Source organism: Dicentrarchus labrax, unplaced genomic scaffold (genome assembly GCF_905237075.1).
Source record: "Dicentrarchus labrax unplaced genomic scaffold, dlabrax2021, whole genome shotgun sequence".
NCBI classification, from domain to species: Eukaryota; Metazoa; Chordata; class Actinopteri; family Moronidae; genus Dicentrarchus; species Dicentrarchus labrax.
This window is the reverse complement of record NW_026136719.1, coordinates 19679925-19699033: the sequence shown is the minus strand read 5'-3', so window position 1 is coordinate 19699033 and position 19109 is coordinate 19679925. Positions and strand designations below refer to the sequence as shown.

The window sequence follows — 19109 nt, the reverse complement described above, 5'->3', positions numbered from 1 at the left end:
GTTCTGTATTTTTATTTTATTTTATTTTATTTGTCCACAAGGGTGATGTACTTTTAATACAGCATCTTCGTCATTTATTCTTTTAACTAAATATTTTCAGGGACTCTGAAATACTTAAGCCCTGACTATGTGAGTTTATACCTAAATGAAGCTGCATCTCAGTGATGTGACAGTGCTAGCTCATTTAGAGACTGTTAGCATACAGACATAAACGCCTCTTCAAAGGCTGTAGTCCCACTCACCAGCCTCTCATATTTGGGGTGGAAGATAAATTCTGCAGGCTGCTCCTGCCTTCCTATGTAATTATGTGCATGGTGATGTGCTTTTACGGCCTGCCTAACAGTCGGAAATTATCTCCCGGAAATGAAGTCCAATTAATTGTGGCACTTTGCAGACGTACGTGTATGCAGAAACACTGTAATGACACTTAACAGGAAATTGGCTCCTGTTGAAATATTTAATAAATAAGTTGTGAAACAACCTTGTATGATACTGACAAACATAGCTTGTTCTTTCTGTTTTTTTTTTTTCTTTCACACACACACACACACACACACACACACACACACAAGCAAAAACAGCCCCCTTTAATTTAAATTAAGTGCTCAGATATAAGGAGTGAGAAAAGGGTGAGCGGTGTAACGCTAAGATGGATCGTATGTAAACATGATGTCACACTTTTGATTCCAGCTGTGTACCTTTGTTGCATGTCACCCTCCTCTTTCTCTCTCCATATTACAGCCCCCGGTCAGCTATTGAATAAAAGAAAAACATTACAGATTGTATCATTTTTGTGTAAAAAAAAATTGAATTAAATTAAGTATGGGTGAAGGCTATTGATCTAACCTAAAATGGGAAAGTCTATAAAAGGAAACAGCAGTCTTTTAGGGTCAGTGACATACTGTGTCACGCCACAGTAGCTCTCTATTGTAGGACACACTCTGATGAGTCAGCACTTTCAAAGAATAGCACCTTTTGTTTTTGTCCCTGGGAATCTGGGTGTTCTGCCCAGAACTAGTGTCCAGACACAACCCATTCATGAATTAGATTTTTTTTGTTGTTCATTTGTTACTTGTTCCATAATTTGACTAATTTTTTTTATAGATATTCTGATAATGTAAAAGGGTTCTCATTCAATGTGCACCGACTGAGATCACTGCTTCATTTTCAAACAGGCACCTATAAGATGCACATGCGATAACAGCTTTCAAACTATGATCTTCAGTGTAAAAAATATCACGTACAGTCAGTGCTGGTGACTGATACCATATCTGTAGAAGTGGATGTGGCTGCTTCACTCGGGGGCTCCTCAGCAGTAGAAAGGTTTGAAAGTGAACTCTTTCACTTTTCACAGGAAATCACAGAGGATTTGAACATTAAACCATCTGATCACTGGCCTAATTGCCTTACTAGTCAATTTGAATTGACTGATATATTATGTATCACTAATATGCAATGGCTATTCCTTTGATATTATCCCAGAGCCAGAGGCCATTTCATTATGTTTTGAACAAGTTACTGAAAATCACTTACTTTTAAACATCACATCCTACACGTTTTCTCAGATGTTTTCATTATGATGTGTGTGTGAGTATGAGTGTGGTTTATGTGTGTTTACATTCACCTCCACATGTATATTTATTCATGTTTATATCACTCACATCCACTTGTGCATTACCGTAGGTCATTCTGCTCTGCTTGGTTACACATAACAGCTTGCTGGTCAGTGTGTGTGTGTGTGTGTGTGTCTGTCTGTCTTGCTGTGTTAGGGCCTACTATAGACCCATTCGGCTCAGCAATGCGGCACATAAATGGCAGCAGAGTGGTGTGAGTGTCAGCCGGAACGTGTGCTTGGCAGGCAGTGGCTATGCTATTAGCAAGCGCTAACAGTTTTATTATTAGAAAATAAACGGTGCGCTGCAAAACTCTGAATGTTATTAGCACCTCACCATCTGGGTCTGACAGCTGTGTTCAGCCACCATCATGCCTGAACTGCTAACGGCTATATCTGAAATCTCCACTTTTTATCTACAGTACTTACACACTCATTCTGTGGGTGTCTGTCAGTGTCTCTTCCTCTCTTTCTCTCCCCCGCTATCTCTCGTTCTTGTTCTTGCTGGGTTTTTTGCAGACATAAAGATAGTGAGCACAGAAAAACACAAACACATTTATTTAGTGGCCTCACACAAACACACAGAAATCAAACAGGCAGCAGAGGCTCTTAATCTTTTTTTTGCAGCCTATATGAAATTAGTATTTTGTCTTGTATGACTGTTTCATTTGTGATGATAAAGTCTTGGTTATTGCCCTAATTGAAATCCAGAATCAAAACCGCAGAAAGAAATCTGGCGTTTCCCACTGCAGCTGTCACAGACACCTTTTCCTTTACTATATTGTTCGACTTTATAAAACATGTTTTACACACAACTGACCAACGAACACAGCATCTCTAAAGGGTGGAAACAATAAGTCATAATGCTTTCGAAAAGGCAGAGACATACCGGTGGTGTTTACTTTGCATGTGACCTCATCCGCGTTAACTTCTGCAATTTTTTGCCTTTTATGCATGTGTGACTGTGTCTGCACAAATTCCTTTAAAAAAAAATTTTTTTTGCAAGTGTGTTTTTCCTCCCCGATCACACAGCTTTGCGGGGCTTTATTTAAACAGATAACCTGGTACTAGAAGCCCCCAGCATCACCAGAACCTCCTGACTCCTCCTCTTGCCTCCCAGTCTTTCACAACAATCCCCATCGAAAGGAGACACCTCCAGAAATTAACACTCTTATTGCAGACACAGCAGAAAAGCGTACCCTGCAGTACTTCTCTTTCTCCAACAGAAAATACTTTTCCCCACTAAAACAGGCCAACTCGTTCTAGGGGTGCGTCTCCAGCGCTCGACCTAATCTACATGCATACTTACCTTCCTTATATTTAGGGATGTCACTACCAAGCAGCGTGAAGGACTCTAGATGGCATAGGAATCTATTTCACATACAGATGCACAGGGCTGGCGTACAGGAATAGGCTATAGAGCAGGGAAATAGTGTGTTTTCAATTTCACTGACCCTCTTTTGTATTTTGCTTTGGTTATCCGCAGTCTTATTCTATTTATTTGAGTGTTCTTCACTGTCTGAACACAGGGGCCAGTGATAAAACACTTTTTTTTAAAGCTTGAAGATAGGTAAATGTTTTTCTTTTTATGTGATTACTTTAGATAGTTTTGCCTGTGTGTCCTCCTGATTTGTAAAATACAATAATGCCTTAATTTATGCCACATTAATGTCATATTGTTCAGACCAGAATAACTAGCAGCCAAATTGCAAACACCGTTCATGTCAGTCACCCAATTTGTAGAAATAGGAATTTCTGAAAGCTACAATTTCTCCTACTTGGTCCAAATGGCAACGCAAAGCCTGAGTCACTGTCAGTTACTGTACATCTAAATAAAATCCCAAATAATACTTAAATTGATTCAGCTAACTTAAAAAACTGTTTATTCAAATCTGGTTTTACTAGAGACACTACAAACACATAACACAACAAAAGCAGCCACTTTAGGTTGCTTGCATGGTGTGGCTGCAAGGCTAGCAGCAGAGGTAACCATTGTAAACACTCCGAGTTAGAATAAAGGGTGGTTTTCTTTTCCATCCCGTCCTGCCGAGATTGCGTGAATGCAGCATCATCCAGAAGCAGCTTCTTACATCGTCGCGGGACTAATTGTGACATGGTCAGTATTTTAAATGTGCAAGGCTATGGAGGCAGCTCTTAAGCACAAAGTTAATTTGAACATGAAAGGATAAACATTGTACAGACTGACATAAAAAGCGTGTCCAATGCATAGTTAAAAGAGCAACTCTTACTGTAATCATTGCTTTTGATGCAGATTACAGCTTCTGTTCTCTGTTTGGGTAAAAGTGTTTCATTTGTAAATCTTCAAGAGTCGTTAAGTTAAGTTGCGAATCATTCGGTTTTAGTATAGAACTTTACCCTAATTGGGAATAATTATGGGACTGGACATCTGGATGCAAGAAAAGGAGCAATTTACAGATTTGTCTCAGAGTAAATGAGTCACTTTAACAGAAGAAAAAAACTATTGGGCTCTAGATCTGTTGAAATAAATAACACAGCACTGAAAGTATGCTGGTATTTTCTTCAGCTGTACATGAAAACAGTCTAAACTGTTTCTGAAATTGTATCAAACACACTGCAAGCGAGCACATTCATCTCACTCCACCTGAGGTTTGCAAACACCATTTCTTTTTTACGGTGTGTGTATTTGGGTGTGTGTTTATGCATCTAAATGTACACCTCTGAGTTTGTACGTGGTTAATGCACTTGAGTTGAGACTGACCACAAATCAAAGTGATGGCTGGCGAGTACCACATAAGAGAACAGAAATTAAGCAGATAAGTGTTGAGATCAAACAGACCTTCCCCAGTCAAAAGCTACCCTCAAGGGGTAGGAGGGCTGCAAAGCACTGCTCAGTGTATGTTTCATTTACTGGAGGCACCCCCCCGCAACCGCTAACGAGGTGATAACACGGACAGACAATAAGTAAGTAGGAAAAAAAGATCAGTTATGCCACTTTTCTTTGCTCTCGCTGTGTGTTATGTGCTGCTGTGTAGTATTTAACGGCATCAGTCAGAATAAATTGTACAGTATGTAAATAGAAAATGTGATTTTAGTACTTCAGTGGATATATTATATGCTAGTCTGAGCTGAGATCAGAGCTGAAGTGGTCCAAACACGGCAGACAATGGGACTCTGAGGACAGATGAGGAATAGCATTGATGAGAGGTTTCTGTCACTGAGCTGGCTGGGAGCCAGAACCTAATGTGGACTGTGGAGTGTTACGAGTTTGACAAGACTGAACGCTGTTTGTCTGACAGCCAGCTTACTGCTCTGTATCTGAGACCAGATCATATCCAGACCCCTTCTGCTTCCATGATTTTTTCCCCCCTTTTTTTATGCAGTTTGAATTTTTCTCTTCTCCTCAACTCGAGGTCATGATCAGTTAGTCAGACATGTTTAGACTATTATACAAAGTCTTACAAGGCCATTCATCCATATTTTTTCTCACAGATCTGTCCTCCATTGCTTATTCTTCTGTTGTTGTCATCCCACCCTCTTTCTTTCTACATCCCCCTTATACCTATAGTCCAGTGATTCCCATACATGTACCCCAGGGGACATTCCTGTGAGGAAAGATTGTGAATTAGCACAACTCATTTTAAAATAAATAAAATATATCCACATACTTTTTATTTTTTTGTGTGCTACTGGTCTTTAGTAAATTTACTCTCCAGCTATGACAGAAAATGTCTTCGTTTCCCACCAACCTGAGTCAGCTTCAGCACCTTAAGAAAATAAGAAACAATATAGGAGGCCACAACTTAACACTGACATTTCCTGGACCACTATGTCTTGTATGTATACATTTTAAACTACACAAGGCCATCCCTTCCAACATCTATGAATGGGCTACGATGGAGCAGTCCAGCCCATCTGATAGGGCTCTGGGATTACATCAAAGACAAAGAATGGGAACCTCTGCCACAGCCTACAGTGTACAGTAATTACAGTAACAGTCAAACATCCCTCTCTTGGGCTCCTACTTTCTCTGTCTGTACCTCTGTCCTCATCTCATTCATCTCAGGTAGTCACCGTCCGTCCAGGAGCTGTGTTTTAGCTGGCTCTATTAATGACAGGGTGGCAGAATCAAAGACAGCTTTATAACAGTAATTCCTCCCTACTGACAGCCAAATTGCTCTGAGGGAGAAATATTGACTTATCTTGTCCATTGTTCCTGCGGTACAAATTCAACCACAGAGCAATGAATACAATAGCACATTTGAAATAAGAATTGTATTCAGCTTCTTCTCCTTTTGTGTTTTGTCAGTGTAATGGTATTATTTAGGCTTTGGAAAAGGATAGATTTGAAAAGCCATGTCTCTACTGGAGGAAATGTGCAAAGTGCCTGCATGTGGATATGAAAGGGGGGGGGGTATGTCGTGAGTACTGCATTGAGAAAATGGTATTACATAAATGGACTATGCAAGACAAAGACTTTGATATTATCATAATTAAAAGTGAGCAGCACCATATGGTGAGGGAGAGGAGCTGCACAAAAACAATCAAATTGAAAGCCTCTCAGTGAACAGAAACACATGAAATGCTCATTTTTCAGCCAGAAGAACTGACAAAGTCTGAACATACACTTTTCCATAACCTTCTACTCTCCTCTCCTCTCCTCTCCTCGTCCTGTATGTGAGTGTATGCCTGGTCAGTGCCCTGGGCCTGCTAGGGGTCTACAGTATGCTCCAGGAATAGTCCAGTCACGTGGCCGCTCTGTGGGATCTGTTCCCCTGGCAGGAAGCTGTTATATGGTTACAGTTATTTTTGTTGTCTGTCTGGGGATAGTTTTTACTGCGCTCCAGAGGATCAATAATTGTCATAAAAAGACTGCGTCACCCGGTTGCCCTCTTTGAGCAGGACAGTGAGGTGGTGAGTGTAGGTTAGGGAGGTGTATGTATATGTGTACAGTACATACGCAAGTGTGAATTTTTGGCTGTATTTAGAAGAGTGAATATGTTGGTTGTTTGTGTGCACGAGTGCGATATCACATCAAAGGAGCAGTTGTGTGAGCGTGCATCATATAATGTGTTCGAATCGGTTGCTATAAGATGAGGTGTGAGTTGACAAGAAGTGCTAGTGGTTTATTTTAAAGACAGTGTCAGAGTCTGTGGAAATTGTGACATATGTTTATTCCGTACGAGGAAATGAGATGCAGAAAGTGTGGTATGTGAGGTTGCGAGGTGTTTTTAGATGTGCTACAGTATTTGATATAAGGATGGGTCAGTAAGAGTGTGTCGTTGAATTTACATTGTATTGTTTTAATTTGTGTTATAACTCCAGACACTTTACATAGTGCCCTTTACCTCTGACCTGCTGCATCTGTCTGCTCTCTCTGTTTGTCCCTTTCTGTCTGGAAGGCCACACCACATCCCCGTCCGTAGCATGTCTGCCGAGTATCTGTGTCTCTCCTATAGCTTGTCTACTGTATACAGTATATGTGCCACCACAGCCCTGAAGCTGCAGTCAGCCCTGGGGACTCAGAGAGGAGGTCCTATAACAGCGCAGGCAACGGAAGCTGGCTCCTAGCTAATTGGTTCCTGTGTTAGCGGCACACAGAGACGGTGTCAGAGTCAGCACTTTCCCTCCCTCTTCCCGCGTTCCCCTCTCCTTTTCCCTTTCTCCATCCCTCCCTCCCTGCCTGCCAACCACAGATGCCGCAGGTTTGACATCCCTTCAGGACACATGCCTGAGCTAATATGTACATTGCTGGATGTTTGTGTGTGTTGACAGACAATTTGGGCGTGGCGTTGCCGCAGCCAGTTTGACGGATAAATCCAAACTGCTGCTGCAAAAAAACTATTTAATAAATATAGTTAAAATGAAAAATCATGTTTCACACCAAACTCTCTGCCAATCTGTCCCTTTCTTAGTGTGTTTTACTGTCTGATCCTGGCTGCTTATTCTTCCATCTATACCTGCGATCTTGTCTGTCATTGTCTTCTTCTGTCCTTTGTATCCGTCCCAACCCACAGCCACAGCCCACTCCACAGGCAGAGCAGATGAAGGTCACTATGTAACTGTGTTTACGTCGCTCCTCCTCTAGCAAAAACATACAACGACCCTCCTTCAGCCGATGGCCCCAATCACAGGGAAGGTAGACTCTAGTCCAGGTAATCACAACTTGTAGGTGTCTGTGCTCTAAAATGTGTGTAGGGAGGCTTCCTCCGTGCGTGTGTGTTTGCTTTTCATACTGTGAGAGGAGATAACTATGAAGTGCATCCCGCTGAGTTGGAGTGGACCTGAAGAAAGCAGGTCTTTTCCTGCTCTGATCACAGAGTAGGTGTCTGGACAGCCACAGACTTGTGCTGTGTTTATCATTGCAGGATGTCCTCTCACAAACAGGTTCAAACTTTGTGAGCCTTACATTAACCAACAAAGTATTATCCTATGCGCAGTCGAGTTTTGACACAGAAGTGTTTTTTAAGTCGTATTAAAAAAAAGGTAGTCCAACCAGGACCATAATATTTCATAACCTTAATCGATACATTCATACTTTTTGAGTCTGTCTTAAAGCAGTACCCACATGCCTGTATGTACAGTGAAAGCATTATTGGTCACCACTTTGTGTTATTGTCACTCTGTTGTGTCTCAGCAAACAAACAAAATATGTGGTAGCACAGAGTTGAAATTTTGTACACAACACAGATAACTCCATGATTTGTCTCACTCAGACTGTGAATGCATTTTTTGCACAGAACAAGGACTGTGGATTTTGTCCTCCATCATAATAAAATTCCTTTAGAGAGAGACTTCTTTGTGGGCCAGTGTGGACAGGAAGAAGAACCAACCAATAACACCTTCAATGTCCATATAAGCATGTGAGTATTGTATTAAGATAGACTTGAAGAAAAGTGAACTTATCGTTTACAAGTGGTTTGAGTTGCTGAAACCATAAAAACATTACTCACATGATAGTTGCCAGGTGTCAATATTGTTGGGAAAATGTGAACGGAATACATTGACAGTGACAGTTCTGTAGATACGTTCACTGTAAACATTTTGCATTGGCAGTCAACATTTTGCAGATTTGTTCTGTATTCCTTGTGGCATTAAATGACCTTAACAACTCACTTTTCCCAATGCTAATTAGTTATGAAAATACTTTTTGGGACATAGGGTAAAGCTGAAGCTCAACAAAAGTGTGTGACCTCTAAGATGGAGTGTCTACCATTAGACGCCTTGTGTGACAGACCATTGTCTCCTGCCTCACTCCTCTAACATCATGGTGCTCTCTTTCCAGCCCTGACAACTCCAGTGCTGACCTCCTGTATGAGGGTGGCAGCCCTGGCTTGGCCCCTTCTCTGCCCCACTGCATTAAACATTGATGGAGCTGTAAGGGAAGGCTGGAGCCTGTCTCCTACTGTGGTCTGGCCCTTGCCTATAGCAAGTCTCTTCTCTGGCTGCAACCTGTCTCCTTTCAATTTCTTTCCCTCCTTTCACGATTTATATCTTTGCTACTGCTGTGGTTATTTGAATGTGGTCGAATGAAGCTGTCTGCAGCAAGTGCTGCTCAGTATAAGGAGACACATCAAATCTCAAGAAATGAGAGTGATAAGTGTCTGCTGCTGCCTGTGGCCACTTGCACAGCAGTGAGCATGACTTCCTGGAAATGACTTTGTGTGTGTATTTGATTCCTGTATTTGCGTCGCTGTCTATGTGTGGTGCATTTATGTTATGCATTATGACTCTTACCACAGAGCACGGCTATATGAAAGGAAGTGGTAGGAGAAACAAGACGGTAATGCTTCCTTTATCAGAGAGTGTGTGTGTGTGTGTGTGTGTGTGTGTGTGTGGGGTGTGTGTCCTTGTACATGTGTTCTAGTACTGTTGCATAACATCGAAGCATGATCTTTACACCTTGCTACTAATTCATTTTCTCAAACTGTAAAGAAATGTTGGCTTAATTAGCACACAAGACAGAGTATTATTAATGTTAAATTTGTTCCGTTGCCAGCAGAACAGCTCATAGTGAGGCCAAAAACGTAGAGGGATTTAGTTGCCTCGATCCCACCTCACCCATCCATAACCCCACATAGCATTGACCTGGGAGTTCTGCCCCACAACCAACAAGTGGTGGAGTTTAGCAGCATACCAGACCTGATACTGAGTCCTGTTAAAACTGTAAACGTATTTATAGAGTGCAATGTGAACTGGGTACGGGTATTAGACTGTGAGAGAATGAGACGTTGTATTCTAGCATTTGTGAGAATCGATGTCTGGTGTTTGTGCATGTGAATGTGCAAGATCTTTGAGAAAGCACTATGTGTTTTTATGTGTGTGTGTGTGTGTGTGTGTGTGTGTTCATGCAGTGTGCACAGTGTGCATGTGTGGATGTTTATACATGGCTGCAGCAAGCTTGTGTTAATCGGGATCATGTCTGATTATGTGGCCATAGGGCATGGAGGGTTTATAGACAATGCTTGTGTTTTGTGCTGGCAGACTGGTGTGTTGGGTCCTGAGAAAGTCAACTGGCAGATCTGCACTGGCCCCTCTGCCAGTAACCTGCCATACAGCCCTCAGGCAACCTTCCATGCAACACAAGTGAGTACAGTGGGGCTATTCTCTCTGTTCTGATTTACACAAAGCAGAGAAATGAGGCTGCAAGCACCCTGTAACACAAGAGCAACACACGCAAATAAGATCATAATATGATGCAAAATACAAAGGAGATCAATATTATGATTGCAAAAAAATGTTCCCTTAATTGACGTTTCTGATTTTTCCACCTAGAACAATCATATGTGATAAAATCATCTGAATTGGCAAGCTTAAGCTTAAGGATTCTCATTAATTTGAGGATCTCAGACCAGTTGTCTGCTTCAAGAAACGAGAATCACATGAGAATAATCGTAAGTGAAATAATAACAGCTCTGAGCAACAGCAAATGGGGATGAATAAATAAGGCTGACTAAATAAATGATCAGTGATTGTTTGGCTCTAAGTGCTGTTGCTGTAGCTCAGCATCCTGATTTAGTCGAAGCCTTCAGCCATCCCTCAGCGGAGATATGGTCCTAGCGGAAGAGAAACGGCTAAAAAGCCCCATTCTTCTTCATACCTTCAATATTCAATGAGAGCGCTAATTGCACTGCACTGAAAGAAAGAAAAAAGGGAGGGAGGAGGAGTGGGGAGGTGGGAGGGTTCTACTGGCTAATGGTCTGTAGGGGGAAAATAAAGGAGAGGAAAAAAAGGGGATTTAAAAAGTTAGACATATCCTCAGGAGGTTCCTTCCTCTGTGTTTTTTACCTGTGCGTCTCTTAGCTATAATGCTAATGCTCATTAGCCAGTCTGTGTGATATCCGCCGAATCACGGCTACCGTTAGCGACCGTCACCGGGAGCACTCTGGCAAAGTGAGTGCATCCAGTGGTTATACACACGCTCCTCTGTTGTCAGCCGGAATCCAACTCTGGCTTCTTTTTTTTTCTTTCCTTTTTTGTTTTACCTCAAAAGTTAGTTGGAAAGATATCTTGGAATATTCGCTCAAGGTGCACCCATTTGTGAAGAAGAATTGGGGGATGCATATGCATTAAAAAGTCTTTGTGTGTATAAAATGCCAGCGCAGCACTTTAGCCTTCCCTCATCCTTCCACCCCCATTTCTCACTTTAATCTTTGGCTGAGTTATAATACAATAAGTCCCTATAATCATTAGATCTCCTTCTCTCTACTCACCTGGGATAAATGAATGGGTTTAAACAGGGAGGTATGGGGAAGAGAGAGAGAGAGAGAGAGAGAGAGAGAGAGAGAGAGAGAAAACAAAATGTCGCAAAGTTCAAATGAATCATAAAATAACATAACGTAAAATATCACTATGTTTAATGAGTTTAACAACTGATTATGCTACTTATGGCCACAAGGGGCAGTATGTACAGGATGTGTGTCTCAGGTACCAGCAGTGTCTCCTTCTCCTCTCCCCTACAGTCAGGCCCTTTCACTGTCCCCTGGTATACGGCAACTGAAATACTGCTGATGGGAAGTTTTTCTCATAAATCATGCCATCCACCAAACAAAGCAATAAAGATGTTTGTTTGCATTATTGAAGGGAAAGTATTGCCTTGGGTCAGCTTTAAGCAGTGGTGTGTGTGTGCATGCATGCATTCTTAAAAATACATGTTCACTTGGGTGTGTGCCTGCCAAGTACCTTTTTGCTTGAAAAAAAAAAAGTAATTTGCCTAAGAAACGCATATTTGTTGAGTTTACTTTCTCTTTCTTTTTTTCACACAGAAGTCAGTAATAGTATTTCTGATTGCTCAGCCAATCAAAACAGCTGCGTGTGTATGTTTGAGTACGAAGGTGGTGGTGGTGGTGGTGGTGGTGGTGGGAGGCGTTATATACTGGATGCATGCACATACTGGAAATGTATTTTTTGGCTGCATGTCTGTGCTTGTGCATAAGAGTTTGTGCTGTTTTATGTTCCACTTTTGTCTTTGGGGATCATTTACAACTCTCAACAATTTTATAACAGCCCATTTGGTGCTATTTATATTGATCACTCAGGCTGCCAAGCACAGGCTCAGAATACAGGCTTTTCCTGAATTGCAGTCTTTCTCTCTTCATCTACTTTCCTTACCACAGCTTGTCTTCCTTCATGTCTTTTACCTTGATATTGAATTCCTTTCAGAAACTTCCTTTTTGACTGTGGTATGTTGTCACGTGTTGCTTTAGAGGGTGAAATCATATCCTGATAAAGTTTTAGATAGTGGCTTATACATGTAGTTTTGGGTGTGCAAGCTTGCCAAACATGCAATTACAGTGTCCTATATTGTATTTTCAGTGCACAAACAATCCCCATGTGTTGAATCTCTGCCTTTTTTAATTAGATTAACACACAAAATAAATATCCCCACTACATATAATATAAGAACACTAATCACTAACCCGCACATGACCCTCTGGCTCGTGCCTGCTTTGTGGTGTCGCTCTCTCTCTGAGTCACACAGATACCCAGATAAATAAACACTAGTGAAATACATCGTTGTTATGTTGAATGGATCAGTGAATCAATCTTATATTTGATAACCTGGCAAGAGTCAGGACACACACAGTACCTGTGTAAGATCATGCCCGCTTGCTTGCTAATTAGAGAGCAACCCAACCCAGGTCTCTATCAATATGATCCTCCACTCAATTGGTCAGTCAACAGCATTCCAGCTTAAGCTTGAACCTGGTACACTCATTAAAACCAAACCCAAGTATTTGGTTTGCGGTCACAAGGCTTGCGTGCGATTCATCACTGCATGTATTTATGTGTGTGTGTGCGTGTGTGCGTGCGTGCGCGTGTGTGTGTGCGTGTGTGTGTGTGTGTGTGGAAAGTGTATAGGCCTGTCCGCAGTTGTGCTGTAACTTAACCTGGTCCATGGGAGTCTGTTCTGGGCTCTTGGCTCTACTCTCACGGCCTTTAAGCATTCAGCACTTCATCTGAGGAGGGTTTTTGAGTGTTTCGCATGGCTAACACACTCCTTTCTAACTGAGATAGTCCCCTAAGAAGACCAGAGTTTCTCCTGTTTCCCCCTTGAGAAAGCAAAACTCAGATAATCAGACGGTCAGGTCGCCAAGACAGGCTTAAAGGAAATGGGAGTATATGGCAAGTAGAAGGTGTGCACTGGAGGACTTACATATGAGAAACTGAAAGACATTTAAGAAGGACATTCCCCTTTTGTTGTCTGCCTACTTTTAAAACTTTTTATGATCCTGTTTACTCTGCCACCTTACCCACTCCTCCCTCCCTCCCTCACAGAAATGACTAATAGTAAATAGCTTCCTAGAAGTCCAGCCTCAAAGTGAGGGGGCCGGGAAACTATCTGGTTTTGTTATCTTAACACCCAGTGGCATGCAAGAGACAACCATCAAACATCCAGCTCCGCACTTGACATGAGGAGACTCTACTGATGTGAAGGGATGCTGGCAGTGACATGGATGGTGGAGTGAGTGTATGCTGCATCCTGGGCCTGGCAGCTTTATGAGCCCAGGGGGACCATAAAGACACAGGCTTTCAGGGCCTCGGTTGCTCCCTGGGTTAGGGTTAGAAAAGCATGGGGGGACAGAGACAGGATGCCTGTTTGGTCAGAGTTCATTCTTATCTGAGTGTGTCTTCCCATTCACAGTAGCATGAGTGAAAGTGGGTTACTTCTATAACCAACTAAAGCTTGGATTCATGAATGCAGTGATAGTTACACATACTACAAGCCTCCCTCTTTATCCGAATAAATGTAAACTGTACCTCTACAAAGTCACATAAATAGGCAAATAGAAGCAAGTGGTTTTATGTGTGCACCAAGGCCTGCATGAGCGCACTGGCAGAAGAGATGATTTCCTGCTTTTCACATACCTGTGGCATGTCACTGACAGATGGATGGGTCAGTGTTTGTTTTAGCAGCCAGGTCTTTGGATGACAGGAGGAAGCACTGGGAGAGCTGTATCAGTGTTTAGACAGATACTACAGGGCCTGAAAGAGGGCTATCCTCAGGCGCTCAGGACACTGCTCATAGACTAGCAATGGGCAAAGGCCAGAAAAATAAATAAAAAATCTGATGTTGCAGTCAATTAGTAATGCCAAATCATTTGAGAATATTTACCTTCCTTGAGGTACCAAATGGTTAGTTTTACTGTGTCAAGAACATTTCAGTTAGTATAAGTAACAAATGAAACTAATTTCCAGGGCTAATTAAGACTCATTGCATGGACCGGTGGTAAACCCTGCACATTTCATCGCTATCAAATACCATTAGGCAGAGGACCGTTTTAACATGGCCAATGATTTTTTTTTTACTGTGTGTGTTTGCCCTTGTTTTCCAAGCTTGCATTGTAACTGGAGGTGGCCCACTTGGCAGGAACTTTAACAGTGTTTTATAGAGTAATCCTCATTGTCCCAACCTCCTCGTGGTAAAGAGTTAATGGGACCAGGTTGAGGAGGAGACAGAGACAAGGCGAGGAGCACAGACAGGTTTAGACACAATGGGAACACATGCACAGTCCTGCATGGGCATCTGTTTTTACTGAGATCCCACTGATGGAGAACAGAGACCTCACCATCTGCAACTGGATACACACACACACACTTGCAGGTGCGCAGAGACACACACACCTATACCTGCAGTAGATATACAAAGTCACTTAGTTTAAATGCAGATTAAAACCCAGAAAAACAAAGAGGAATGGGCATTGAAAGACTTTTGGTTTTAGGGACATCTTGCAGCAATGTTAATCTAAACACAACGATGCTGTGTATCCCCCGTTGTTGTGATGAAATGCGACTGGCTGAGCAACACGGTGGAGGAGATATGAGTCAATGCCAGCCATGATGGTACAATCGCATGCTGATTTTCAAGGCGGGTGAGCGAGCATTCCCTTTACAACCTCTGACAGTAAAGTGTGACTCATCAGTTGTTTCATCATCATCATCATCATCACACTCTGCCTCCAGTTTGGGGGTTGTGACCGCTCCACCCTCCCCGTTTCTCTGTCACGCTCCTCATGCTCTCTGCTCAGAACGGTTGAAGAAAGACGTATCTTTGTGTGTATTTAAAAGTTAATTTATCTGTTTTCATTGTTGAGTAGTATTTAGTTTTTATTATTACCATTTTGCTTCAGAGTTCCTGACATTTTCCAGGTTTAATTACAATTTACAGTAGGCTTCTCTGCAAATTAGAATTTATACAGTCTGTGATCAGGTCTCCTCTTTAAAAGACAAAAACATATATTTAAGAAGGTGTCCCCTAAAACAGCAGTTCATTAATCAAATCACCATGTGGAGTAGTATAACAGTTTTGAAATGTCTATACACACATATACACACAGCAACCACAGCTCCTCTGCCTGTTTCTAACAGCTCCTGTGGCCGTGGGGGGGGGCTCCAAGGAAAACCTGTGGTAAAGGTGGTCATACTGAGGTTCACAAATGTCTGTGAGTGCTGGATTGTGTTTGTGTATGTGTCTTGCGCGCACCTGCAAGCGCAAACCTACATCCGTGGGGGGCCAAGAAAAGGGAGAGAGAGAGGTAGGTAGTGAAGTTTCTGTTGCCACAGATACCATATCATTTCTCACCACCTGAAAAGTCACCGGAATGCGAGACTGCAGCTACTGCTGCTGCTGTGCAAACGAAAATACTAACAGACTCCGAACATCTAAAATGCCCGCTGACATGTTCCGCTGAGCGAGCTTACATAATGAATGTTGGTTTTCAGCAAACTGTCTTGACAATGAATTAACAGGATTTATTGCAATAGTACATAGTGACCCAGGCTTTCTGCTGTTAGAGACAAAACACTAATGCAGCCAGTTGTGTAGGTTTGCTTCCTTTGTTGTCATGTGCATTTGTGTGTGTTGTGGGTGTTTTATTTATAGTTATGTTGTTTGACATTTCTAAAAATGTATTATTTGTGAAATGGGTGTATTGAATTGCCTTGGAGGTACTGTTTTCAGGTCCATAAACAAATGTTGATACATGAGAATTAGAATGGAGTGTAGTATTTGTGGGCTAAACATCGTAGGCTGTTTTGGCAGCATCTACACTAACGCTGTCAGAACACACGTAGTAAGAGAACAAACCACTCCCCCTGTACGGTGTACAAATGAAAATAAAGCATCCTGTTCGTTTTAGCAGGGAGTGCACTTAAGTCAGTCTTTGTAAGAGTGTGTGTGTAAGATTAGAGGGTGCACAAGAGTGTGTAAATTAAAGCAGAAATGAGAAGAAACAATCTATACAGTAGAGACTGGCCAAGTGGCTGAAAAACAGAACATAAACTCACCTAAAAAAAACTACTTTTATTACCAAAATAAAGTATGACCACATGCTCTGCTGTTTCTTTAATCCTCAGATTACAGCAGATGGTCAATACTGTCTTCAGTCTCTGCTGGTGGACTTGATCTGTTGTAGGTTGCAGACAAAAGGAAATCTGTAATTACCTTTAACAGAAGTGTACTTATATCTAGTTCTTTTTTTAAAGAAGTATTACGATTACTTACTCACTGAGAGTCTAGAATATACCATCGAATGTCTAATTTCTTGTCTTACAGTTGTGTTTGTTTTCCTCTGTAACGTGATTGTCCGATATGAGCTGCACCTTCCCAGCATTGCGGAAAGAATGGTATCTATTTCTGTTCCTTCCTGCCATGGCTTAGAGCAGGCATCCATATCTTACCATAACCCCATCGTAGTTCTCTCTAGACCCATATCTCTGTCAGCCTCACAGAGTGAATGGTGCTTCCTGTTTGGTTTGTCCAACCAGTGCCAGTTCTCTCTTACTGGCTGCTCTAAATGTCCCTATGTCAACTTTGACCCTGCTTAACTGAAACCACTGCTATCAGCCTGGTTCACTCCAGTGACAGGAAGTCATGCTATAAACTCATGGCCTCAGAGATGGTTACAAAAGCAGGTGAAAAGAGTGAAAAGTAAAAAGACAGAGCAAGAACACTGTAACAGAGACACTTTGTAAATACTTTTAATGGAGGAGGCTTGCACACTTAAGTAAAAATAAAAACAGAACAATAAAAAGGAGTGATATTAGAAGACACATTGATGTTTCACTGGGCTATATATAATTTATGTTGTGCAGTATGGGTTTATATGCATTGTATTGCAGTCCTCTTCCCATTTAGATTAAACAAACAGCTTATGGTTTCGATCGCTTCAGTCTATCTGCGGTATAACATCATCTTTCATTCACCCCTTCAGAGATGTTTTCTATTTGACTGTCTCCTCCGTCCTCCTCCATTTCTGGTGTACTCTAAACCGCTATACTCCCACACGGAGCGCTGCAGCCCAGCAGCTGAAGGGTGAGACGACAAGTAAAACATTTAAAAAGACAGGCCTCTGTAGGCTTAATTACAGCAGCAGTCACACACAGCTAGTAGGTGCTAAGTCTCACGCTGAGTCTGAGGACAGAAGATGTGAGGCTCCAGCAAAGCTTTGTCTCCTGAGTTATGATGTTGCGTGTCTGTTACTGCTGTTACAGATCCAAAGTTGAATGAACTGACAAAATATCTGTTGGGAATCTTTGATGAGTGAGTAATGTTAAAGAAAGTAAAGAGGAGGATGAGGAGTGGCAAGAACTTGCATGTGTGCATCTCTGTGGGAGTGCATAAGGGAGAGTAGTTTAGATATGAGAAAAAAAGATGAAGAGGCCGAAGGTATGAAGGAGGGACAGACAGCACGGCAGACCACTGAGTGTCTAAGAAAGTGAGCATAGCGCCGTCTCCATCAGCCTTAATAGAAACACGCACCAGCCCATTATGGAGAGGTGTTTGAGAATAAATCATCTAACAGGCCCCTTTTCAAAGCATTACCCTGTCAAACCTAATCTAACCTACCTCTGTCTGCTCTCCCCTCCCATCCCACAACGCAAACCCCCCTCCTCCTCTCTCCCTTAGTGAGCAAAGCCGTTTGCCGCCTCAGGCAAGGGCTGGGAACATGAGAGCAAAGTCACAGCAGAGGCGTAGATTCGAGTCACCACCACAGTGTCTCCTCTCAGACGGCATGCTTCACAGGAATGGGCCCATATTGTGAACTGAACACTCCGGGTTAACTCCATCAATATGTGTTTGGTCACCCATTGCAATATTTAGGCCTCAAAGGCCTCCACTATTTTTTTCTTTCCCATGTATATTGTGAATGTTTAATTTGTCTGTGAATTTGTCCAGAATTTTAGAATAAGAATGTTGGAGCCTTTGGAGAACAAAAGGGAAAACAAGTTAATAGTCTTTGATGTGACCACTGCTGCAGTGAACATGGATGAGAACTGCCTTCCTCATGTCTCCTCTGTGTCTGTCACACAGTGTGGTTTTCACCACAAGACACATCCCCTATCCTTCTGGGAACCATAAGGCCAACCTCTATGACAGCACGGCAAAGCAACAAATAGGCTAGCGCAGAGACTCTGACCGCGAGAAAGGGAGTTTTGGAGAAGCAGGCTAACTGTATTGTTAATGCTGCTTAAGGAAGGACCACTTTACTCTGCATGCACAGAAGCTTGCCTCTTGAAATCAGATTTACGATAGTCACAATGCACAGTTTGAGCATTAGCAGGACATTTGTCAATTAATTTAATTAAATTTGGGAAGTGTAAATGTGTATTTTTTATTTTTTTTTACCTGCATATTCAGAATTAACATTGTAATGACTTGGCAGGGTTTCTGACACATGAGAACTGCTTTGCACAGGTTTGCACTTCCGTTCTCACTTAGGGACAAGCCCCATTGATCGGTTGAATATGGAGCAATAAGCCTTGTGTGTTTTTCCATGGCTCCCCCCAGTGCTGAAGCAGGCTGATGCTCCGGGCTGCTGTGTGTGAGACGGCTCGGCCCGCTGACTGACATCCCTGGATAAGGGATAGTGTGTCTGCCCTCAGTGCCAGCACAGCTAGAAGTGATAAACACTGGCAATCTGATCCAGAGACGAGAGACGCCTCTGCCTCCGACAGAGTTCAAACTTAATGCACTTCTATTCTTCTTAGCCAAATCCAGATTTGCTTGGCTCAACCC

At 42.2% G+C, this 19109-nt stretch overlaps 1 protein-coding gene across 3 annotated transcripts in view; it reads left to right on the top strand.

The window, feature by feature from the left end:
• mafa (v-maf avian musculoaponeurotic fibrosarcoma oncogene homolog a (paralog a)) overlaps positions 1-19109 on the top strand; it is a 79401-nt gene that overhangs the window by 20493 nt on the left and 39799 nt on the right. The window contains exon 3 of one of the 3 annotated variants that reach the window (XR_007881063.1): positions 10076-10177. The exons of 1 other annotated variant lie outside the window; for it this stretch is intronic. The gene's annotated coding sequence lies outside the window, so the exon portion shown is untranslated. Of the gene's footprint in view, positions 1-8876; positions 8893-10075; positions 10178-19109 lie in introns of those variants that run through there. One more of the 3 variants, XM_051380530.1, reaches the window with a different exon arrangement.